Raw genomic sequence first — 24,300 nt, 5'->3', positions numbered from 1 at the left:
GCCATGTAGCTAACCCCCAGTATATGGACATGTTGGACTCATATGCCATGTAGCTAGTACTCTGTATATGGACATGTTGGACTACTCTGCCATTTAGGTAGCTCTCTGTATATTGGCATGTTAGACTCATCTGCAATGTAGCTAGAACTCTGTATATGGACATTATGGACTACTCTGCCTTGTAGCTAGCTCTCAGTATGTGGAAATGTTGGAGGCATCTGCCATGTAACCAGAACTCTGTATGTGGAAATGTTGCACTGCTCTTTCATGTGGCTAGCCCTCTGTCTATGGACATGTAGGACTCATCTGTCATGTAGCTAGAACTCTGTATATGGACATGTTGGACTACTCTGCCATGTAGCTAGTTCTAAGTATATGGACAAGTTGGACTCATCAATCATGTAGCTAGAACACTGTATATGGAAATGTTGCACTAGTCTGCCATGAAGCTAGCTCTCTGTACAAGTATATGATGGAGTGATCTGACGTGTAGGTAGCTCTCTCTATATGAATATATTCAAATTGTCTGCCATGAAGGTAGCTCTCTGTACATGAACATGTTGGACTCATCTGCCATGTAGCTATTACACTGTATATGGACATGTTGGATTACTCTGCCATGTAGCCAGCTTACAGTATATGGACAAGTTGGACTCATCGGCCTTGTAGCTAGAACCCTGTATATGAAAATGTTGCACTACTCTGCCATGTAGCTAGCTCTCTACATATGGACCTTTTGGACTCGTCTGCCATATAGCTAGCTCTCTGTACATGGATATGTTGGACTGCACTGATATGTAGTTAGTTATCTGTAAAGATATTGGACTGGTCTGCCATGTCGCTATCCCTCTAAATATACACATGTTGGACGCATCTGCCATGTAGCTAACTCTCAGTATATGGAAATGTTGGACTCATCGGCCATGTAGCTATAACCCTGTATATGGAAATGTTGCACTACTCTGCATGTAGCTTGCTCTCTGTATGTGGACATGTTGTTCTCATCTGCCATGTAGCTAGAACTCTGTATATGGAAATCCAGCGCAATTCTGCCATATAGCAAGTTCTCAGTATATGGGCCCTTTGGACTCATCGACCATGTAGCTAGAACCCCTTATATGGAAATATTGCACTACATGTATCTAGCTCACTGTATATGGACATGTTGGACTCATCGGCCATGTAGCTAAAACTCTGTATATGGAAATCCTGCACAATTCTGCTATGTAGCTAGCTCTCTGTATATGTACATTTTGAATACGTCGGCCATGTAGCTACATTTCTGTCTATGGATATGTTGTACTGATCTACCATGTAGGTAGCTCTCTGTATATGAACATATTGGATTTGTCTGCCATGTAACTAGCTCTCAGTATATTGACATGTTGGACTCATCAGCCATGTAGGCAGCTCTCTGCTTATGAACATTTTGGTCTCATCTGCCATATAGCAAGCCCTCTAAGTATACACATGTTGGACGCATCTTCCATGTAGCTAACTCTCAGTATATGGAAATGTTGGAGTCATCTGCCATGTAGCTAGTACCCTGTATATGCACATGTTAGACTACTCTGCCATGTAGCTATAACTCTGTATATGGAAATGTTGCACTACTTTGACATGTAGCTGGCTCTCTGTGCATGGATGTGTTGGACTGATTTACCATGTAGGTAGCTCCCTATATATGAATATTTTTTTTGTCTGCCATGTAGCTAGCTTTCTGTATATGGACATGTTGGACTCATCAGTCATGTAGCCAGCTCTCTGTGTAGGAACATGTTGGATTCATCTGCCTTTTAGCTAGTCCTCTATATATTCACATGTAGGAATCATCTGCCATATAGCTAACTCTGAGTACATGGACACATTGGGATCATCTGCCATGTAGCTAGCTCTCTGTATATGAACATTTGGGAATCATTGGCCATGTAGTTAGCTCTCAGTGCATGGATATGTTGGACTGACCTGTCATGTAGGTAGCTCCCAGAATATGAACATATTGGACTTGTCTTTCATGTAGGTATCTGTCTGTACATGGACATGTTGGACTCATCTGCCATGTAGCTAGTACCCTGTATATGCACATGTTAGACTACTCTGCCATGTAGCTATAACTCTGTATATGGAAATGTTGCACTACTATGACATGTAGCTAGCTCTCTGTGCATGGATGTGTTGGACTGATTTACCATGTAGGTAGCTCCCTGTATATGAATATTATATTTGTCTGCCATGTAGCTAGCTTTCTGTATATGGACATGTTGGACTCATCAGCCATGTAGACATCTCTCTCTCTGTATGAACATGATTGACTCATCTGCCTTGTAGCTAGTCCTCTATATATACACATGTTGAACTCATCTAACACATACCTAACTCTCAGTATATGGACATGTTGGACTCATTTGCCATACAGCTAGTATTCTGTATATGGAAATGTTGGACTAATCTGCCATGTACGTAGTTTCAGTATATGGACACGTTGGACTTATATGCCATGAAGCTAGAACTCTGTATATGGAAATGTTGCACTATTCTGCCATGTAGCTAGATCTCTGTATATGGATATTATGGACTCGTCTGCCAAGTAGCTGGCCCTCTGAGCATGGATATATTGGACTGATCTGTCACGTATTTAGCTGTATGTATATGAACATATTGGACTCGTCTGTCATGTAGCTACCTCTCCGTATATGGACATGTTGTACTCATCAGTCATGTAGCCAGCTCTCTCTGTATGAACATGTTGGAATCATCTGCCTTGTTGCTAGTCCTCTCTATATGCACATGTTGGACTTATCTGCCATGTAGCTAACTCTCAGTATTTGGACACATTGGGCTCATCTACCATGTAGCTAGCTCTCTGTATATAGAAATTTTTGACAAGTCCGTAATGTAGCTAGCTCTCAGTGCATGGGTATGTTGGACTGATCTGCCATGTAGGTAGTCCTCTATATACACATGTTGGACTCATCTACCATATAGCTAAATCTCAGTATATGGACATTTTGGACTCATCTGCCATTTAGCCATCTCTCTGTGTAGGAACAAGCTGGTGTCATCTGCCTGGTAGCTAGTCCTCTAAATATACACATGTTGGACTCATCTGAAAAGTAGATAACTTGCATTATATGGACATATTGGACTCATCTGCCATGCAGCTAGTATTCTGTATATGGATATGATGGACTACTCTGCCATGTAGCTAGCTCTCAGTATATGGGCACGTTGGATTCATCTACCATGTAGTCAGAACTCTGTGTGTGGACAAGTTGTACTACTCTACCATGTAGCTAGCGCTTAGTATATGGACACATTGCACTTATCTGTCCTGTAGCTAGAACTCTGTATATGGAAATGTTGCACTAGTCTGCCATGTAGCTAGCTCTCTGTATATTTACATTTTGTACTCGTCTGCCATGTAGCTAGCTCTCTGTACAAGTATATGATGGAGTGATCTGCCATGTAAGTAGCTCTCTGTATATGAAGATATTGCAATTGTCTGGCATGAAGTTAGCTCTCTGTATATGGACATGTTGGACTCATCAGCCATGTACCCAGCTCTCTCTCTGTATGGACATGTTGGACTCATCTGCCATGTAGCTATTACCCTGTATATGGACATGTTAGTCTACTCTTCCTTGCAGCTAGCTCTCAGTATATGGACAAGTTGGATTCATTGGCCATGTAACTAGAACCCTGATTATGGAAATGTTGCTCTACTCTGCCATGTATTTAGCTCTCCTTATATGGACACGTTGGCCTCATCTGCCATGTAGCTCGCAATCGCTACATGTAAATGTTGCACTACTCTGCAATGTAGCTAGCTCTCTATATGTGAACATTTTAGACTTGTCTGACATGTTGCTAGCTCTCTGTACATGGATATGTTGGACTGATCTGCTAAGTATGTAGTTCTCATTATATGATGATTTTCGACTTGTCTGCCATGTAGCTAGCACTTAAATTTACAAATGTTGGACTCAAATGACATGTAGATGACAATTAGTATATGGGCATGTTGGACTCATCTGCCATGTAGCCAGCTCTCTGTGCAAACATGCTGGACTAATCTGCCCGGGATCTAGCCCTCTAAATATTCACATGATGAACTCATCTGAAAAGTAGAAAACTCTCAGTCTATGGACATATTGTGTAATCTGCCATGTAGGGTGTACTCTGTCCATGGACATATTGGACTACTCTGCCATGTATCTAGCTCTCAGTATGTGGGCCCATTGGACTTATCTGTCATGAAGCTAGAACTCTTTAAATGGAAATATTGCATTAGGCTAACATGTTGGACTCATCTGCCATGTAGCTAGCTGTCTGAGCTTGGATATGTTGGACTAATCTGTCACATAGTTAGCTCTCTGTATATGAACATATTGGACTTGTCTGCCATGTTGCTACCTCTCTGCATATGGACATGTTGTACTCATCAGCCATGTAGCTAACTCTCTCTGTATGAACATGTTGGAATCATCTGCCTTGTAGCTAGTCCTCTATATATACACATGTTGGACTCATCTGCCATGTAGCTAACTCTCAGTATATGGAAATATTGGGCTCATCTATCATGTAGCTAGCTCTCTGTATATGGACATTTTGGACTTATCTGTCATGTAGCTAGCTGTCTGTGCATGTATATGTTCGACTGATCTGCCATGTAGGGAGCACCCTGTAAATGAACATATTGGACTTGTCTGCCATGTAGCTAGCGCTGTGTATATGGACATGTTGGAATCGTCAGACATGTAGCCAGCTTTCTCTCTAAGAAAATGTTGGACTCATCTGCATTGTAGCTAGTCCTCTATATATACACATGTTGATTTCATCTACCATGTAACTAACTCTAAGTACATGGACATGCTGGACTCATCTGACATATAGCTAGAACTCTGTAAATGAAATTTTGCACTACTCTGCCATGTAGCTAGATCTCTGTATATTAACATTTGGACTCATCTGCCATGTATCTAGCTCTCTGTACATGGATATGTTTGACTGATCTGCCAAGTAGGTAGGTCTCTGTATATGAACATATTGGACTTGTCTGCCAAATAGCTAGGTCTCTGCTTATGGATATGTTGGACTCATGATCCATGAAGCCAACTCTCTCACAATGAACATGTTGGACTCATCTGACTTTTAGCTAGTCCTCTATATATACACACGTTGGACTCATCTGCCATGTAGTTAACTCTCAGTATATGGACATATTGGAGTATTCTGTCATGAAGCAAGCTCTCAGTATATGGACATATTGGACTCCTCTGTCATGTAGCAGGAACTCTGCATATGGAAATGTTGCACTAATGACATTTTGGACTCATCTGCCATGAAGCTACCTCTCTGTGCAGGGATACATTGGACTGATCTGCCATGTAGGCAGCTCTCTGTAAATGAACATATTTGTCATATCTGCCAAGTAGCTAGCTCTCTGTATATGAACATGTTGAACTCATCAGCCATGTAGCCAGCTCTCTCTGTATGAACATGATGGATTCATCTGTGTTGTAGCTAGTCCTCTATATATACACATGTTGGACTCATCTGCCATGTAGCTTACTCTCAGTATATATACATGTTGGACTCATTTGCCATGTAGCTATCTCTAAGTATATGGACATGTTGGACTCATCTGCCATGTAGCTAATACTTTGTATATGGACATATTGGACCACTCTGTCGTGTAGCTAGCTCTCCACATATGGACATGTTGGACTCATCTGACATATAGCTAGAAATCTTTAAATGCAAATGTTGCAGTACTCTTCGATGTAGCTAGATCTCTGTATATTGACATTTTGGACTCGTCTGCCATGTAGCTAACTCTCTGTATAAGGATATGTTTGACTGATCTGCCAAGTGGGTAGCTCTCTGTATATGAACATATTGGACTTGTCTGCCATGTAGCTAGCTCTCTGCATCTGGACATGTTGGACTCACCAGCCATGTAGCCAGTTTCTCTGTATGAACACCTGTTGGGAGCCAGCACTGGTGCCATCTAATGGTGAAGGTTGAGATGGCCCTCATGCGCTTATGATTGACCTGAAGACAAGTTTCACCTGGTTAAGGTGATGTCAGTGATGGAGACTTATTGTTAATGGTAACTAGGACAATCCTGAGAAAAGGGAACTTAAATTGAGCTAAAACCGCATGATTCTTTGTTGCTATAACAATGCTTATACTTATGTAATCATATCCTTGTTAGTATCCTGGTGGGTAATCATATCCTTGTTACTATAGAAAACATTGTAACTAGGCAGAATAACTATGACCTAATGCTAAAAGTCCTATATAAAGCACGTTGAGACAATAAACTATGTCACTGGCCATCAGCCTGTTGATCCTTATCTGATTAATTAATCCTCGCCTCTCCTTCGAGTAACCCACTCAGCGATCTAAGACAGTCTCAGACTACAATAAGCATGTTGGACTCATCTGCCTTGTAGCTAGTCTTCTATATATACACATGTTTGAATCATCTGCCATGTAGGTAACTCGCAGTATATGGACACGTTGCACCACTCTGCCATGTAGCTAGAACTCTGTATATGGAAATTATGCACTACACTGCCATGTAGCTAGTACTCAGTATATGGACATTTTGGACTACCCTGTCACAGAGCTAGGTCTCTGTATATGGACATTTTGGACTCGTCTGCCATGTACCAAGTTCTCTGTGCCTGGATATGTTCAAATGATCTGCCATGTAGGTAGCTCTCTGTATAGGAACATATTGAACTTGTATGTCATGTAGCTAGCTCTCAGTATATGGACATGTTGGACTCATCTGCCATGTAGCTAGAACTCTGTATATGGAAATGTTGCACTGTTCGGCCATGTAGGTAGCTCTCTGTATATTGACATGTTGGAATTATCAGCCATGTAGCTAGCTCTCTGTGCATGGATATGTTGGACTGATCTGCCATGTAGGTAGCTATCTGTATATGAAGATATTGGACTCATCTGCCATGTAACCAGCTCTTTGTGTATGAACATGTTGGACTCATCTGCCTTGTAGTTAGCCCTCTAAATATACACATGTTGGACTTGTCTGCCATGAAGCTAACTCTCAGTATATGGACATGTTGGACTCATCTGACTTGTTGCTAGTCCTAAATATATACATGTTGGACTCATCTGCCATGTATCTAATTCTCAGAATATGAACATGTTGGACTCATCTTCCATGTAGCTAGTACTATGTATATGGACATGTTGGACTACTCTGCCATATAGCTAGAACCCTGTATATGGAAATGTTGCACTACTCTGTCATGTACCTCACTATCTGTATATGGACACGTTGGACTCATCTCCTAAGTAGCTAGAACTTTGTATATGGAAATGTTGCACTACTCTGTCATGTAGCTAGTTCTCTATATATGTACATTTTGTACTCGTCTGCCATATAGCTAGCACTCTGTACATGGTAATGATGGACTGATCTGCTATGTAATTAGCTCTCTCAATATGAAGATATTGGACTTGTCTGTCTTGTATCTAGCCCTCTAAATATTCATATTTTGGACTCATCTGCCACATAGCTAACTCCCAATGTATGGACGTGTTGGACTCATCTGCCATGTAGCCAGCTCTCTGTGAACGAACATGTTGAACTCATCTGCCTTGTAGCTAGCCCTCTAAATATACACATGTTCGACTCATCTCCCTAGAAGCTGAATCTCAGCTCTCAGTATATGGACATGTTGGCCTCATCTGCCATGTAGCTAGAACACCGTACATGGACATGTTGGACTATTCTGCCATGTAGCTAGCTCTCAGTATATGGACACATTGGACTCATCTTCCATGAAGCCAGAACTCTGTATATTGAAATGTTGCACTACTCTGCATTGTAGCTAGATCTCTCTATATGGACATGTTGATCTCATGTGCCATGTAGATAGAAGCCTGTATGTGGAAATGTTGCACTACTCTGCCATGTAGCTAGCTCTCTGTATAAGGACATGTTGGTCTACTGTGACATTTAGCTAGCTCTCAGTATATGGACACGTTTGACTACACTGTCATGTAGCTAGAAATCTGTATACGGTAATGTTGCAGTAATCTGCCATGAAGTTGTCTCTCTGTATATAGATATGTTGGATTCATCTGCCAAGTAGCTAGAACTTTGCATATGGAAATATTGCACTATTCTGCCATGTAGCCAGCTCTCTGTACATGTACATTTTGTACTTGTCTGCCATGTAGCTAGCACTCTGTACATTGAACTGATGGACGGATCTGCTATGTAGTTAGCTCTCTGTATATGAACATATTGGACTTGTCTGCCATGTAGCTATCCCTCTAAATATTCATATGTTGGACTTCTCTGCCACGTAGCTAACTCTCAGTATATGACGTGTTGTACTCATCTGCCATGTAGCTAGCGCTCTTTGTATGAACATGTTGGACTCATATGCCTTGTAGTTAGCCCTCTATGTATACACATGTTGGATTCATCTACAATGTAGCTAACTTTTAGTATATGGAAATGCTGGAGTAATCTGCCATGCAGCTAGAACCCTGTATATGGAAATATTGCACTACTCTGCAATGTAGCTACCTCTGTCTATATGGATATGTTGGACTCATCTGCCATGTATCTAGTACCCTGTATATGGAAATGTTGCACTACTCTGCCATATATCCAGCTCCCTGTATTTGGGAATATTGGCCTCGTCTTTCATGTAGCTAGCTCTCTGTACATCGATATGTTGTAATGATCAGTCATGTAAGGAGCTTTGTATATATGAAAATATTGGACTTGTCTACCATGTAGCTTGCTCTCTGTATATGGACATGTTGGACTCATAGCCATGTAGACAGCTCTCTGTGTATTACCATCTTTGACTCATCTGCCTTGTAGCTTGCCCTCTAAATATACACGTGTTGGATTCATCTGCCATGTAGCTATCTCTCAGTATATGGACATGTTGGACTCATCAGTCATGTACCCAGCTCTCTGTGTATGAACATGCTGTACTCAACTGCTGTGTAGTTAGGCTTCGAAATATACACATGTTGGACTCATCTGCCATGTAGCTAGCTCTCTGTGCATGGATATATAGTAACGTTCTGCCATGTAGGTAGCTTTCTGTATATGGATATGTTGGAGTGATCTCCCATGTAGGTAGCTGTCTCTATATGAACATATTGGACTTTCCTGCCTTATTGCTAACTCTCTGTATATGGACATGTTGGACTCATTAGCCATGTAGCTAACTCTCAGTATATGGACATGTTGGATTGTGTGCCATGTAGATAGTACTCTACATGTATATGGACATATTGGACCACTCTACAATGTAGCTAGCTCTCAGTATATGGAAACATTGAAGCCATGTGCCATATAGCTAGAATTCTTTATATGGAAATGTTGCACTACTCTGTCATGTAGCTAGATCTCTGTATATGGACATTTTTACTCTGTCATGTAGCTAGATCTCTGTATATGGACATTTTGGACTCGTCTGCCATGTAGCTCTCTGTGCATGGATATGTTGGACTGATCTGCCATTTACATAGCTATCTGTATATGAACATATTGGACTTGTCTGCCATGTAGGTAGCTGTCAGGATATGGACATGTAGGATTCATCAGCCATGTATCCGTCTCTCTATATATGAATATGTTCGACTCATCTGCCTTGTAGCTTGCCCTCTGAATATATACATATTGGATTAATCTTCAATGTAGCGAGCTCTCAGTATATGGACATGTTGGACTCATCTGCCATGTAGCTAGTACTCTGTATATGGAAATGTTGCACTGCTCTGCCATATTGTTAGCTCTCTGTACATGGACTCGTTGAACTCATATTCCATGTAGCTAGAACTCTGTTAATGGAAATATTGCACTGCTCTGCAATGTAGCTAGCTCTCTCTATATGGACATGTTGGATTCATCTGCCATGTAGCTAGTACCCTGTATATGAAAAAGTTGCACTACTCTGCCAAGTATCCAACTCTCTGTATTTGGACATATTGGCCTCGTCTGTCATGTAAGTATCTCTCTGTACATCCATATGCTGGAATGATCAGTCATATTGGTAGCTCTGTAAATATGAAAATATTGAACTTGTGTGCCATGTAGCATGCTCTCTGTATATGGGCATGTTGGACTCATAGCCCTGTAGCCAGCTATCTGTGTATTAACATGTTGGACTCATCTGCCTTATAGATAGCTCTCTAAATATACACATGTTGGATTCATCTGCCTTGTAACTAGCTCTCAGTATAAGGACATGTTGGACTCATCAGCCATGGAGCCAGCTCTCTGTATATGAACATGCTGGACTACTCTGCTGTGTAGCTAGGCCTCTAAATATACACATGTTGGACTCATCTACCACGTTGCTAGCTCTTAGTATATGGACATGTTGGACTCATTTGCCATGTAGCTGGTACTCTCTATATGGACATGTTGGTCTTCCCTGCCATGTAGCTAGCTCTCAGTATATGGACCAATTGGACTCATCTGCCATGCAGCTAGAACTCTGTATTTGGAAATTGTGCACCAATATGCCATGTAGCTAGCTCTCTGTATATGGACATTTTGGACTCGTCAGTCATGTAGCCAGCTCTCTGGGCATGGATATGTTGTACTGTTCTGCCATGAAGGTAGCTTTCTGTATATGGATATTTTGCTCTCTTCAGCCATATAGCTAGCTCTCTGTGCATGGATATGTTGGACTGATCTGCCATGTAGGTAGCTCTCTGTATATAAACATATTGGACTTGCCTGTCTTGACACTTAAATTTCTGTATATGGACATGTTGAACTCATCAGCCTTGTAGCCAATTCTATCTTTATGACCATGTTGGATTCATCTGCCTTGTGGCTAGTCTTCTAAATATAGAAATCTTGGACTCATCTGCCATGTAGCTAACTCTCAGTATATGGACATGTTGGACTCATCTGCCATGTAACTAGTACTGTGTATATGGACATGTTGGACTACTCTGCCACGTAGCTAACTCTCAGTATATGGACACATTTGACTCATCTGCCATGTAGCTAGCACCAAGTATATGGACACATTGGACTCATCTGCCATGTATCTATAAATCTGTATATGGAAATGTTGCACTACTCTGCCATGTAGCTAGCTCTCTGTATATGGATATGTTGGACTGATCTGACATGTAGGTAGCTCCTTGTATATGAAGATATTGGACTTGTCTCCAATGTAGCTAGCTCTCAATATATGGACAGGTTGGAATGATCAGTCATGTAGCCAGTTCACTGTGTATGAAAATGTTGGACACATCTAACTTGTATCTCGCCCTCTAAATATACACATGTTGGATTTATCTTCAATGTAGCTAGCTCTCAGTATCTGGACATATTGGAATCATCTGCCATGTAGCTAATACTCTATATGTGGACATGTTAGACTACTCTGCCATGTAGCTAACTCTCAGTATATGAACACATTGGACTCATCTGCTATATAACTAGAACTCTGTAGGTGGAAATGTTGCACGAATCTGCCATGTAGCTACCTCTTTGCATATGGATATTTTGGAAACCATCTACTATGTAGATAACTCTCTGTACATGGATATGTTGGACTGAACTGCCACGTATGTAGCTCTCTGTATATAAACATATTGGATTTGTCTTCCATGTAGCTAGCTCTCTGTATAGGGACATGTTGGACTCATCAGACATGTAACCAGCTCTCACTGTACGAACATGTTGAACTCATCTGCCTTGTATCTAGTCCTCTATATATACACATCTTGGACTCAACTGACATGTAGCTAACTCTCAGTATATGGACATGCTGGACCTATCTACCATGTAGCTAGATCTCTGTATATGGAAATTTTGGACTCGTCGGCATGTAACTAGCTCTCTGTGCATGGTTATGTTGGACTGATCTGCCATGTAGGTAGCTCTCTGTTTATGAACATTTTGGCCTCTATATATACACATGATGGACTCATCTGCAATGTAGCTAACTCTCAGTATATGGACATGTTGGTCTCATCTGCCATGTAACTAGTTCTCTATATATGGACATGTAGTATTACTCTGCCATGTAGTTAGTTCTCAGTTTATGGACACATTGGGCTCATCTGCCATGCAGCTAGAACTCTGTATATGGAAATGTTGCACTATTCTGAAATGTAGCTAGATCTCTATATTTGCTCATTTTGGACTCGTCTGCCATGTAGCTTGCTATCTGTGTATGGATATGTTGGACTGATCTGCCATGTAGGTAGCTCTCTGTATATGAACATATTTTACTTGTCTGCCATGTACCTAGCGTTCTGTATATGGACATTCTGGACTAATCAGGCATGTAGCCAGCTCTCTCTGTATGAATTTGTTGGACTCATCTGCCTTGTAGCTAGTCCTCTATATATACATATGGTGGATTCATCTGTAATGCAGCTAACTCTCAGTACATGGACTTGTTGGACTCATCTGCCATGTAATTAGCCCTCTATATATGGACATGTAGTGCTATTCTGCCATGTAGTTAGCTCTCAGTAAATGGATACATTGGACTCATATACCATGCAGATAGAACTCTGTATATGGAAATGTTGCACTATTCTTGAATATAGTTAGAGCTCTGTATATGGGCATTTTGGACTCATCTGCCATGTAGCTAGCCCTCTGTGCATGGATAAGTTGAATTGATCTGCCATGTAGGTAGCTCTCTGCATATGAACATATTTTACTTGTCTGCTATGTACCTAGCTCTCTGCATATGGACATGTTGTACTCATCAGGCATGTAGCCAGCTCTCTCTGTATGAACTTGTTGGACTCATCTGCCTTGTAGCTAGTCCTCCCTATATACACATGTTGGACACATCAGCCATGTAGCTAACTCTCAGTTTATGGACATGTTGAAGTCATCTGTTATGTAGTTAGTACTCTGTATATGGAAATTTTGCACTACTCTGCCATATTGTTAGCTCTCTGTACATGGACACATTGGACTCATATACCATGCAGTTAGAACTCTGTATATGGAAATGTTGCATTATTCTTGAATATAGTTAGAGCTCTGTATATGGGCATTTTGGACTCATCTGCCATGTAGCTAATACCCTGTATATGGAAATGTTGCACTACTCTGCCATGTATCCAGCTCCCTTTATTTGGACATATTGGCCTCGTCTGTCATGTACGTAGCTCTCTGTACATCGATAGGTTGGAATGATCAGTCATGTAGGTAGCTTAGTATATATGAAAATATTGGACTTGTCTGCCATGTAGCTTGCTCTCTGTATATGGACATGTTGGACATGTAGCCAGCTCTCTGTGTATTTACACATTTGACTCATCTGCCTTGTAGCTAGCCCTCTAAATATACACATGTTGGATATATCTGCCATGTAGCTAGCCCAAATTTATGGACATGTTGGTCTCATCAGCCACATAGCCAGCTCTTTGTGTATGAACATGCTGGACTCATCTGCTGTGTAGCTAGGCCTCTAAATATACACAAGTTGGACTCATCTGCCATGTAGCTAGCTCTCTGTGCATGGATATGAGTACTGTTCTGCCATGTAAGTAGCTTTCTGTATATGGATATGTTGGACTTATCTGCCATATAGGTAGCTCTCTGTGCATGGATACGTTGGACTGATCTGCCATGTAGGTAGCTGTCTGTATATGAACATATTGGACTAGCCTGCCTTATTGATAGCTCTCTGTATATGGACATGTTGGACTCATTAGCCATGTAGCCTCTATATATACACATGTTGGACTCATCTGCCATGTAGCTAACTCTCAGTATACGGACATGTTGGACGCATCTGCCATGTAGCTAGTACACTGTATGTGGACATATTGGACCACTCTACAATGTAGCTAGTCCTCAGTATATGGAAACGTTGAACTCATGTGCCATGTAGATAGAACTCTTTGTATGGAAATCTTGCACTATTCTGCCAAGTAGCTAGACCTCTGTATATTGACATTTTGGACTCATCTGCCATATTGTTAGCTCTCTGTGCATGGATATGTTGGACTGATCTGCCATTTAGGTAGTTCTCTGTATATGAACATATTGTTTTGTCTACCATGTAGCTAGCTCTCTGTATATGGTCATGTTGGACTTATCAGTCATGTAGCCAGCTCTCTCTGTATGAACATGTTTTACTCCTCTGCCTTGTAGCTAGTCCTCTATATATACACATGTTGTACTCATATGCCATGTAGCTAATTCTCAGTATATGGACATTTTGGACTCATCAGCCATGTAGATAGTACTGTGGGTATGGACATGTTGGATTCTCTGCCATGTAGTTAGCTCCAAGTATATGGATATGTTGGACTCATCTGCCATGTAGCTAGAACTCTATATGGAAATGTTGCACTACTCTTCCATGTAGCTAGATCTCTGAATATGGACATTTGGATTTGTCTGCCATATAGTTAGCTCTCTGTGTCTGGATATGTTGGACTGATCTGCCATTTACGTAGCTATCTGTATATGAACATATTTGACTTGTCTGCCATGTAGCTTGCTCTCTATATATGGACATGTTGCACCATCAGCCATGTAGACAGCTCTCTCTGTATGAACATGTTGGACTCATCTGCCTTGTAGCTAGTCCTCTCTATATACACATATTGGACTCATCTGCCATATAGCTAACTCTCAGTATATGGACATGTTGGACTCATCTGCCATGTAAGTAGTATTCTGTATATGGAAATGTTGCACTACTATGCCATATTGTTATCTCTCTGTATATGGACATGTTGGACTCATATTCCATGTTGCTATAACTCATTATATGGAAATGTTGCACTACTCTGCAATGTAGCTAGCTCTCTCTATATGGACATGTTGGACTCATCTGCCATGTAGCTAGTACCCTGTATATGGAAATGTTGCACTACTCTGCCATGTACCCAGCTCTCTGGATTTGGACATATTGGCCTCGTACATCGAAATGTTGGAATGATCAGTCATGTGGGTAGTTCTGTACATATGAAAATTTTGGACTTCTCTGCCATGTAGCTTGCTCTCTGTATATGGACATGTTGGACTCATAGCCCTCTAGACAGCTCTCTGTGTATTCATATGTTGGACTCATCTGCCTTATAGCTACCCCTCTAAATATACACATGTTGGACTCATCTGCTATGTAGCTCACTGTCAGTATATGGACAAGTTGGACTCTTTTGCCATGTAGCTAGTACTCTTTATATGGACATTTTGGAGTACTCTGCCTTGTAGCTAGCACCCAGTATATGGATACGTTGGACTCAACTGCAATGTAGCTAGAACTCTGTATATGGAAATGTTCTACAAATCTGCCATGTAGCTAGCTCTTTGTATATGGACATGTTGGACTCATCTGCCATGTAGCCAAGTCTCTCTGTATGAACATATTGGACTCATCTACTTGTAGCTAGTCCTCTATATATACACATTTTAGACTCATCTGCAATGTAGTTAACTCTCATTATATAGACATGTTGGAGTAATCTACCATGTAACTAGCTCTCTATAGATGGAAATGTATTACTACTCTGCCATGTTGTAAGCTCTCAGTATATGGACACATTGGACTCATCTGCCATGCATCTAGATCTCTGTATATGGACATTTTGGACTCGTCTGCCATGTAGATGGCTCTCTCTGCATGGAAATGTTGAATTGATCTGCCATGTAGGTAGGTCTTTGTATATGGACATATATTACTTGTTTGCCATGTACCTAGCTCTCTATATATGGACATGTTGGACTCATCAGGCATGTAGCTAACTCTCTCTGTATGAACTTGTTGGACTCATCTGCCTTGTAGTTATTTCTCTTTATATGGAAATGTTGCACTACTCTGCCATATTGTTAGCTCTCTGTACATGGACACGTTGGACTCATATTACATGTAGCTAGAACTCTGTATTTGGAAATGTTGCACTACTCTGCAATGTAGCTAGCTCTCTCTATATGGACATGTTGTACTCATCTGCCATGTACTTAGTACCCTGTATATGGAAATGTTGCACTACTCTGCCATGTATCCAGCTCCTTGTATTTGGACACATTGGCCACATCTGTCATGTAGCTAGCTGTCTGTACATCGATATGTTGGAATGATCAATCATGTAGGTAGCTCTGTATATATGAAAACATTGGACATGTTTGCCATGTAGCTTGCTCTCTGTATATGGACATGTTGGACTCATAGCAATGTAACCACCTCTCTCTGTATTAACATGTTTGACTCAACTGCTTTGTAGCTAGCCATCTAAACATATACATGTTGGATTCATCTGTCATGTAGCTAGCTCTCAGTATATGGACATGTTGGACTCATCAGCCATGCACCCAACTCTCTGTGTATGAACATGCTGGACTCAACTGCCGTGTAGCTAGGCCTCTAAATATACACATGTTGGACTCATCTGCCATGTAGCTATCTCTCTGTGCATGGATACGTTGTAGTGTTCTGCCATGTAGGTTGCTTTCTTTATATGGATATGTTGGACTCATCTGCCATATAGCTAGCTCTATGTGCATGGATATGTTGAAGTGATCTGCTATGTAGGTACCTGTCTGTATGTGAGCATATTGGACTATCCTGATTTATTGGTATCTCTTTGAAATATGGACATGTTGGATTCATTAGCCATGTAGCCAGCTCTATCTTTTTGAACATGTTGGATTCATCTGCCTTGTAGCTAGTCCTCTATATATACACATGTTGGACTCATCTGCCATGTAGCTAACTCTCAGTATATGGACATGTTGGACTCATTTGCCATGTATCTTGTACTCTGTATGTGGACATATTGGACCACTCTGCAATGTAGCTAGCTGTCAGTATATGAAAACATTGAACTCATGTGATATGTAGCTAGAACTCTTTATATGGAAATCTTACCATGTAGCTTGCTCTCTATATATGGACATCTTGGACTCATAGCCCTGTAGCCAGCTTTCTGTGTATTCACATGTTGTACTCATCTGCCTTATAGCTAGCCCTCTAAATATACACATGTTGGATTCATCTGCAATGTAACTAGCTCTCAGTATAAGGACATGTTGGACTCATTAGCCATGGAGTCAGCTCTCTGTGTATGAACATGCTGGACTCACATGCCAAGTAGCTAAGCCTCTAAATATAGACATGTTGGACTCATCTAGCACCTAGCTAACTCTCAGTATTTGGACATGTTGGACTCATCTGCCGTGTAGCTGGTACTCTCTATATGAACATGCTGGTCTTCTCTGTCATGTAGCCAGCTCTCAGTATATCAACCCATTGGACTCATCTGCCATGCAGCTATAACTCTGTATTTTGATATGGTGCACTGCTCTGCCCTGTAGCTAGCTCTCTGTGTATGAACATGTTGGACTCATCTGACTTGTAACTAGTCCTCTCTATATACACATGTTGGATTCATCTGCCATGTAGTTTACTCTCAGTATATGGAAATGTTGGACTCATCTGTCATGTAGTTAGCACTCTGTTCATGGACATTTTGGACTACTCTGAAATGTAGCTAGCTCTAAGTATATGGACACGTTGGACTCAAGTGCCAGGTAGCTAGAACTCTGTATATGGAAATGTTGCACTACTCTGCCATGTTGCTTGCTCTCTGTACATGGTCACGTTGGACACATATTCCATGTAGCTAGAACTCTGTATATGGAAATGTTGCACTACTCTTCCTTGTAGCTAGCTCCTCTATATGGACATGTTGGACTTATTTGCCATGTGGCTAGTGCCCTGTGTAAGGAAATGAAGCACTAATCTGCCATGTATCAAGCTCTCTGTATTAGGACATATTGTCCTCATCTGTCATGTAGCTAGCTCTCTGTGCATGTATATGTTGGTCTGAGGTGCCAGGTAGGTAGCTTTCTGTATATGAACATATTGGACTGGTCTGGTATGTTGCTAACTCTCTGTATATACACATGTTGGACTCACCAGTCATGTAGCCAGCTCTATATTTATGAACATGTTGGATTCATCTGCATTGTAGCTAGTCCTCTATGTATGCACATGTTGGACTCATCTGCCATGTAGCTAACTCTCAGTATATGGACATGATGGACACTTCTGCCATGTAGATAGTACTCTGTATATGAACATGTTGGACTAATCTGCATGTAGCTATCTCACAGTATATGGACACTTTGGACTTATCTGCCATTTAGCTAGAACTCTGTATATGGAAATGTTGCATTACTATGCTATGCATTTAGCTTTCTGTATATGGACATTTTGAACTCATCTGCCATTTACTTAGAACACTGTTCATGGATATGTTGCACTGATCTTCCATCTAGGTAGCTCCCTGCATATAAACATATTTGACTTGTCTGTCATGTATCTAGCTGTCTGTATATGGACACGTTAGACTCATCAGTCATGTAGCCAGCTCTCTCTGTATGAACATGTTGGACTCATCTACCTTGTAGCTAGTCCTCTCTATATACACATGTTGGACTCATCAGCTATGTAGCAAGCTCTCTCTGTATGAACATGTTGGACTTGTCTGCCATGTAGCTTGTCCTCTATATATACACACGTTGGGCTTATCTGAAATGTAGCTGTCTTTCAGTATATGCACACGTTGGATTCATCTGCCATGTAGCTAGAATCCTGTATATGGAATTGTGGCAGTACTCTGCCATGTAGCTAGCTATCTGTATATGGATAATTTGGACTCATCTGCCATGTAGCTAGCTCTATGTGCATGGATATGTTGGACTGATCTTCCATGTAAGTAGCTCTCTATATATGAACATATTGGACTTGTCTGCCATTTAGGTAACTCTCAGTATATGGTCATGTTGCACTCATCAGACATGTAGCCAGCTCTCTCTCTATGAATATGTTCTACTAATCTGCTTTGTAGCTAGCCAACTAAATATGCACATGTTGGACTCATCTGCCATGTAGCTAACAATCAGTATATGGACATGTCGGACACAGAGGACTAGGTACATGGCAGATGATTCCAACGTTTCAATATTCTGAGAGCTAGCTACATGGCAGAGTATTCCAACATGTCCAAATACAGACTATAGCTACATGGCAGATGAGTCTAACATGTCCACATAGTGAGAATTAGCTACATGGCAAATGAGTCCAACATGTACATATACTGAGAGTTAGCTACATGACAGATGACTCCAAAATGTCCATATACAGAGTTCAAGCTACATGGCAGAGGATTCCAACATTTCCATATACTGAGAGCTTTCTACATGGCAGAGTATTTCAACATGTCCATATACAGAGTGCTAGCTACATGGCAAATGAGTCCAAAATGTCCATATACTGAGAGTTAGCTACATAGCAGATGATTCCAACATGTGAATATATAGAGTACTGGCTACAAGGCAGAACAGTGCAATATTTCCATATACAGAGTTCTAGCTACATGGCAGACAAGTCCAATATCTTCCTATATGGAGAGCTACCTACATGGCAGATCAGTTCAACATAGCCATGCACAGAGAGCTAGTTACATGGCACGAGTCCAAAATGTCCATATACAGAGAGCTAGCTCTATGGCAGAGTAGTCCAAAATGTCCATATACCGAGTACTAGCTACATGGCAGAGTAATGCATCATTTCCATATACAGAGTTTTAGCTACATGGCAGAGTAGTCCAACGTGTCCATAAACTGAGCTAGTTAAATGGCATAGTAGTCAAACATGCCCATATACACAGTACTAGCTACATGGCAGATGAGTCCAACATGTCCATATACTGAGAGTTTGATACATGCAAGTTTATTCCAACAGGTTTATATTTAGAGAGCTAGCTACAAGGTAGTTGACTACAACATGTTCATACACAGAAAGCTGGCTCCGTGGCTGATGAGTCCATCAAATGCATATACTGAGAGCTATCTACAATGCAGAGAAGTCTAATATGTTCATATACAGAGAGCTACCTTCATTTCAGAGCAATCCATCTTATCCATGTACAAAGAGCTAGCTACATGGCAGACGAGACCAAAATGTTCATATACAAAGAGCAAGTTTCATGGAAGACTAGTGGAACATTTACATATACAGATATTTAGACACATGGCAAGTGAGTGCAATGTGTCTATATACTGAGAGCTAGCTGCAGAGCAGAGTAGTCCAACATGCCCATATACAGAGTTCTAGTTACATGGCTGATGAGTCCAATATATATACTGAGAGTTAGCAACATGGCAGATGAGTCCTACATATGTATATTTAGAGGGCTAGCTACAAGGCAGATGAGTCCAACATGTTCATACACAGAGAGCTGGAAACATACAGATGATTCCAACATGTCCATACTCTTAAAGTTAGCTATGTGGCAGATGAGTCCAACACATGTATATTTTGAGGTTTAGCTACATGGTAGACAAGTCCAATATCTTCATATAAAGGAGATACCTACATGGCAGATCAGTCCAACATATCCATACACAGAGAGGTAGCTACATGGTTGAGGATTCCAAAATGTCCATATACAGCGATCTAGCTACATGTCAGAACAGTGCAACATTTCCATATACAGAGTTCTAGCTACATAGCAGATGAGTAAAACGCGTCCATGTACAGAGAGCTAGCTACGTGACAGACGAGTCCAAAATCGCCACACACTGAGTGCTAGCTACATGGCAGATGAGACCAACGTGTCCATATACTGAGAGCTAGCTACATGGCAGAGTAGTCAAACATGTCCATATACAGAGTACTAGCTATATGGCAGATGAAACCAACATGCCCATATACTGAGAGTTAGCTACAAGGCAGATGAGTGCAACATATTCATGCACAAACAGCTGGCTACCTGGCTGATGAGTCCTAAATGTCCATATACAGAGAGCTAGCTATACGGCAGAGTAGTGCAACATTTCCATATACAGAATTCTAGCTACATGGCAGATGAGATCATCGTGTCCATATACAGAGAGCTAGATACTATGCAGAGTAGTCCAAAATGTCCATATACAGACTTCTAGCTACATGGCAGATGAGTCCAACGTGTCCAATACTGAGAGCTAGCTATATGGCAGAGTAGTCCAACATGTCCATATACAGTGGTGTAGCTATATGGCAGATGAGTCCAACACGTGTATATTTAGAGGGCTAGCCACAAGGCAGATGAATCCAACATTTTCATACACAATGAGCTGACTACATGTCAGAGGATTCCAACATGTCCACAAATTGATAGTTAGATACATGTCAGATGAGTCCAAAATGTCCATATACTGAGAGTTAGCTACATGGAAGACAATCAATATGTTCATATACAGAGAGCTACCTATATGGCAGATCAGTCCAACATATCCATGCACAGAAAGCTATCTACATTACAGACTATTCCAAAATGTCCATATACAGAGAGCTACCTTCATTGTAGAGTAGTGCAACATTTCCATATACTGAGATCTTGCTACATGGCAGATGAGTCTAAGGTGTCCCTATACAGAGAGCAGGCTACATGGCAAATTAGTCCAACTTGTCCAAATACAGAGTACTAACTTCATGTCAGATGAGTCCAACATGTCTATATACTGAGAGTTAGCTACATGTCAGATGAGTACAACATGTACATATACTGAGATTTAGCTACATGGCAGATGAGTACAACATGTGCAAATATAGAGGACTAGCTACAAGTCAGATGAGTCCAACATGTCAATATACAGAGAACTAGGTACATGGCAGACAAATCCAATATGTTCGTATACAGAGAACTACCTACATGTTCATACAGAAAGAGGTGGCAAGATGGCTGATGAGTCCAACATGTCCATATACAGAGAGCTAGCTACATGGCAGACAAGTCCAATATGATCATATACAGGGAGCTACCTACATGGCAGATCAATCCAACATATCCATGTGCAGAGAGCTAACTACATGGCAGATGAGTCCAAATGTCCATATACAGAGAGTTTGCTACATGGCAGAGTACTGCAACATACATTTCCATATACAGATTTCTAGCTACATGACAGATGATTCCAACGTGTCCATATACTGAAAGCTAGGTACATGGCAGATGAGTCCAAGGTGTCCATATACTGAGCGCTATCTACATGGCAGAATAATCCAACATTTCCATATACAGAGTACTAGCTACATGGCAGATGAGTCCAAAGTTTCCATATGATGAGATCTAGCTACATGGCAGAGTCGTCCAACATTTCCATATACACAGTAGTAGCTAAATGGCAGATAAGTCCAACATGTCCATATACTGAGAGTTATTGACATGGCAGATGAATCCAACATGTGTATATATAGAGGACTAGCTACCAGGCAGATGAATCCAACATGTTCATCCAGAGAGAGCTGGATACATGACTGATGAGTGCAATATGTTCATATTCAGAGAGCTACCAACATATCCTTGCACAGAGCTAGCTACATTGCACAAGAGTTCAAAAATGTCCATATACAGAGAGTTAGCTACATGATAGAGTAGGGCAACATTTCCATATACAGAATTTCAACTACATGGAAGATGAGTCCGACTGAGTGCTAACTACATGGCAGAGTACTACAACATATCCATATACAGAGTATTAGCTACATGGCAGATGAGTCCAATGTGTCCATATACTGACAGTAGCTACATCGCAGATTAGTCCAACATATGTATTTATAGAGGACTTGCTCAAGGCAGATGAGTGCAACATATTCATACAGAGAGAGATGGTTATATGGCTGATTAGTCCAACAAGTCCATATACAGAGAGGTACCAAAATGGCAGATCAGTCCAACATATCCTTGCACAGAGAGTTAGCTATATGCCAGACAATTCCAAAATGTCCATATAGAGAGAACTAGCTACATGGAAGAGTAATGCAACATTTCCAATTACAGCGTACTAGCTACATGGCAGATGAGTCCAACTTTTCCATGTACTGAAAGTTAGCTACATGGCAGATGAGTCTAACGTGAATTTTTAGAAGGCTAGCTACAAGGCAGATGAGTCCAACAGATTCATACACAGTGAGCTGGCTATATGGCCTATGAGTCCAACATGTCCATATACAGAGAGCTAGCTACATGACAGACAAGTCCAAAATATCAATATACAGAGTACTAGCTACATGGCATATGATTCCAATGTGTCCATATACTTAAAGCTAGCTAAACGGCAGAGTCATCCAACATTTCCATATACAGAGTTCTAACTACATGGCAGATGAGTCCAACAGGGCCATATACTGAGAGGTAGCTACATTGCAGATGAGTCCAACATGTGTATATATAGTGAACTAGCTACAATGCAGATGAGTTCAAAATGTTTATACAGAGAGAGCTGGATACATGGCTGATGAGTCCAACATGTCCATATACAGAGATTTACCTACTTGGCAAACAAATCCGATATGTTCATATCCAGAGAGCTACCTACATGGCAGATCAGTCCAACATAACCATACACGTAAAGCTAGCTACATGGTAGAAAAGAATAAAATGTCCACATACAGAGATCTAACTACATAGCACAGTACTGCAACATTTCCATATACAGAGTTATAGCTACATGGCACATGAGTCCAACTTGTGTATATATAGAGATCTAACTACACGGCAGATGAGTCAAACATGTTAATACAGAGAGAGCTGGCAGCATGGCAGATGGTCCAACATTTCCATATACAGAGACTTAGCTACATGGCAGGTAATTCTAATATGTTCCGATACAGTGAACTACCTACATGGAATATCAGTCCAACATATCCATGCACAGAGAGCTAGCTACTTGCCAGAAGAGTCCAAAATGTCCATATACGGAGGGCAAGCTACATGGCAGATGAGTTCAAAATGTCTATATACAGAGTAGTAGCTACATGGCAGATGAGTCCAAGGTGTCCATAAACTGACAGGTAGCTCCATGGCAGAGTTGTCCAACCTGTCCATATACAGAGAACTAGCTATATGGCAGATGAGTCCAACATGTCCATATACTGAGTGTTAGCTCCATGGCAGAAGAGTACATCATGTGTGCAAATTGAGGACAAGCACAAGGCAGGCAGATGAGTCCAATGTATTCATACAGAGAGAGCTGGGCGCATGGCAGACGAGTCCAACATGTCCATATACAGAGAGCTGGCTAAACGGCATTCAAGTCTAATATGTGCCTATACAGAGAACTACCTACATGGAAGATCAGTCCAATATATCCATGCACAGAGAGCTAGCTACTTGACAGAGAAGTCAAAAATATCCACATACAGAGAGGTACCTACATGGCAGACTATTCCAAAATGTCCATATACAGAGAGCTAGTTACATGGCAGCACAGGAGGCACTCACTCATCTCTGCCA

Source organism: Chrysochloris asiatica, unplaced genomic scaffold (genome assembly GCF_000296735.1).
Source record: "Chrysochloris asiatica unplaced genomic scaffold, ChrAsi1.0 scaffold00186, whole genome shotgun sequence".
Taxonomy (NCBI): Eukaryota; Metazoa; Chordata; class Mammalia; order Afrosoricida; family Chrysochloridae; genus Chrysochloris; species Chrysochloris asiatica.
The sequence above is the reverse complement of the archived record's forward strand: the minus strand, read 5'-3'. Positions refer to the sequence as shown.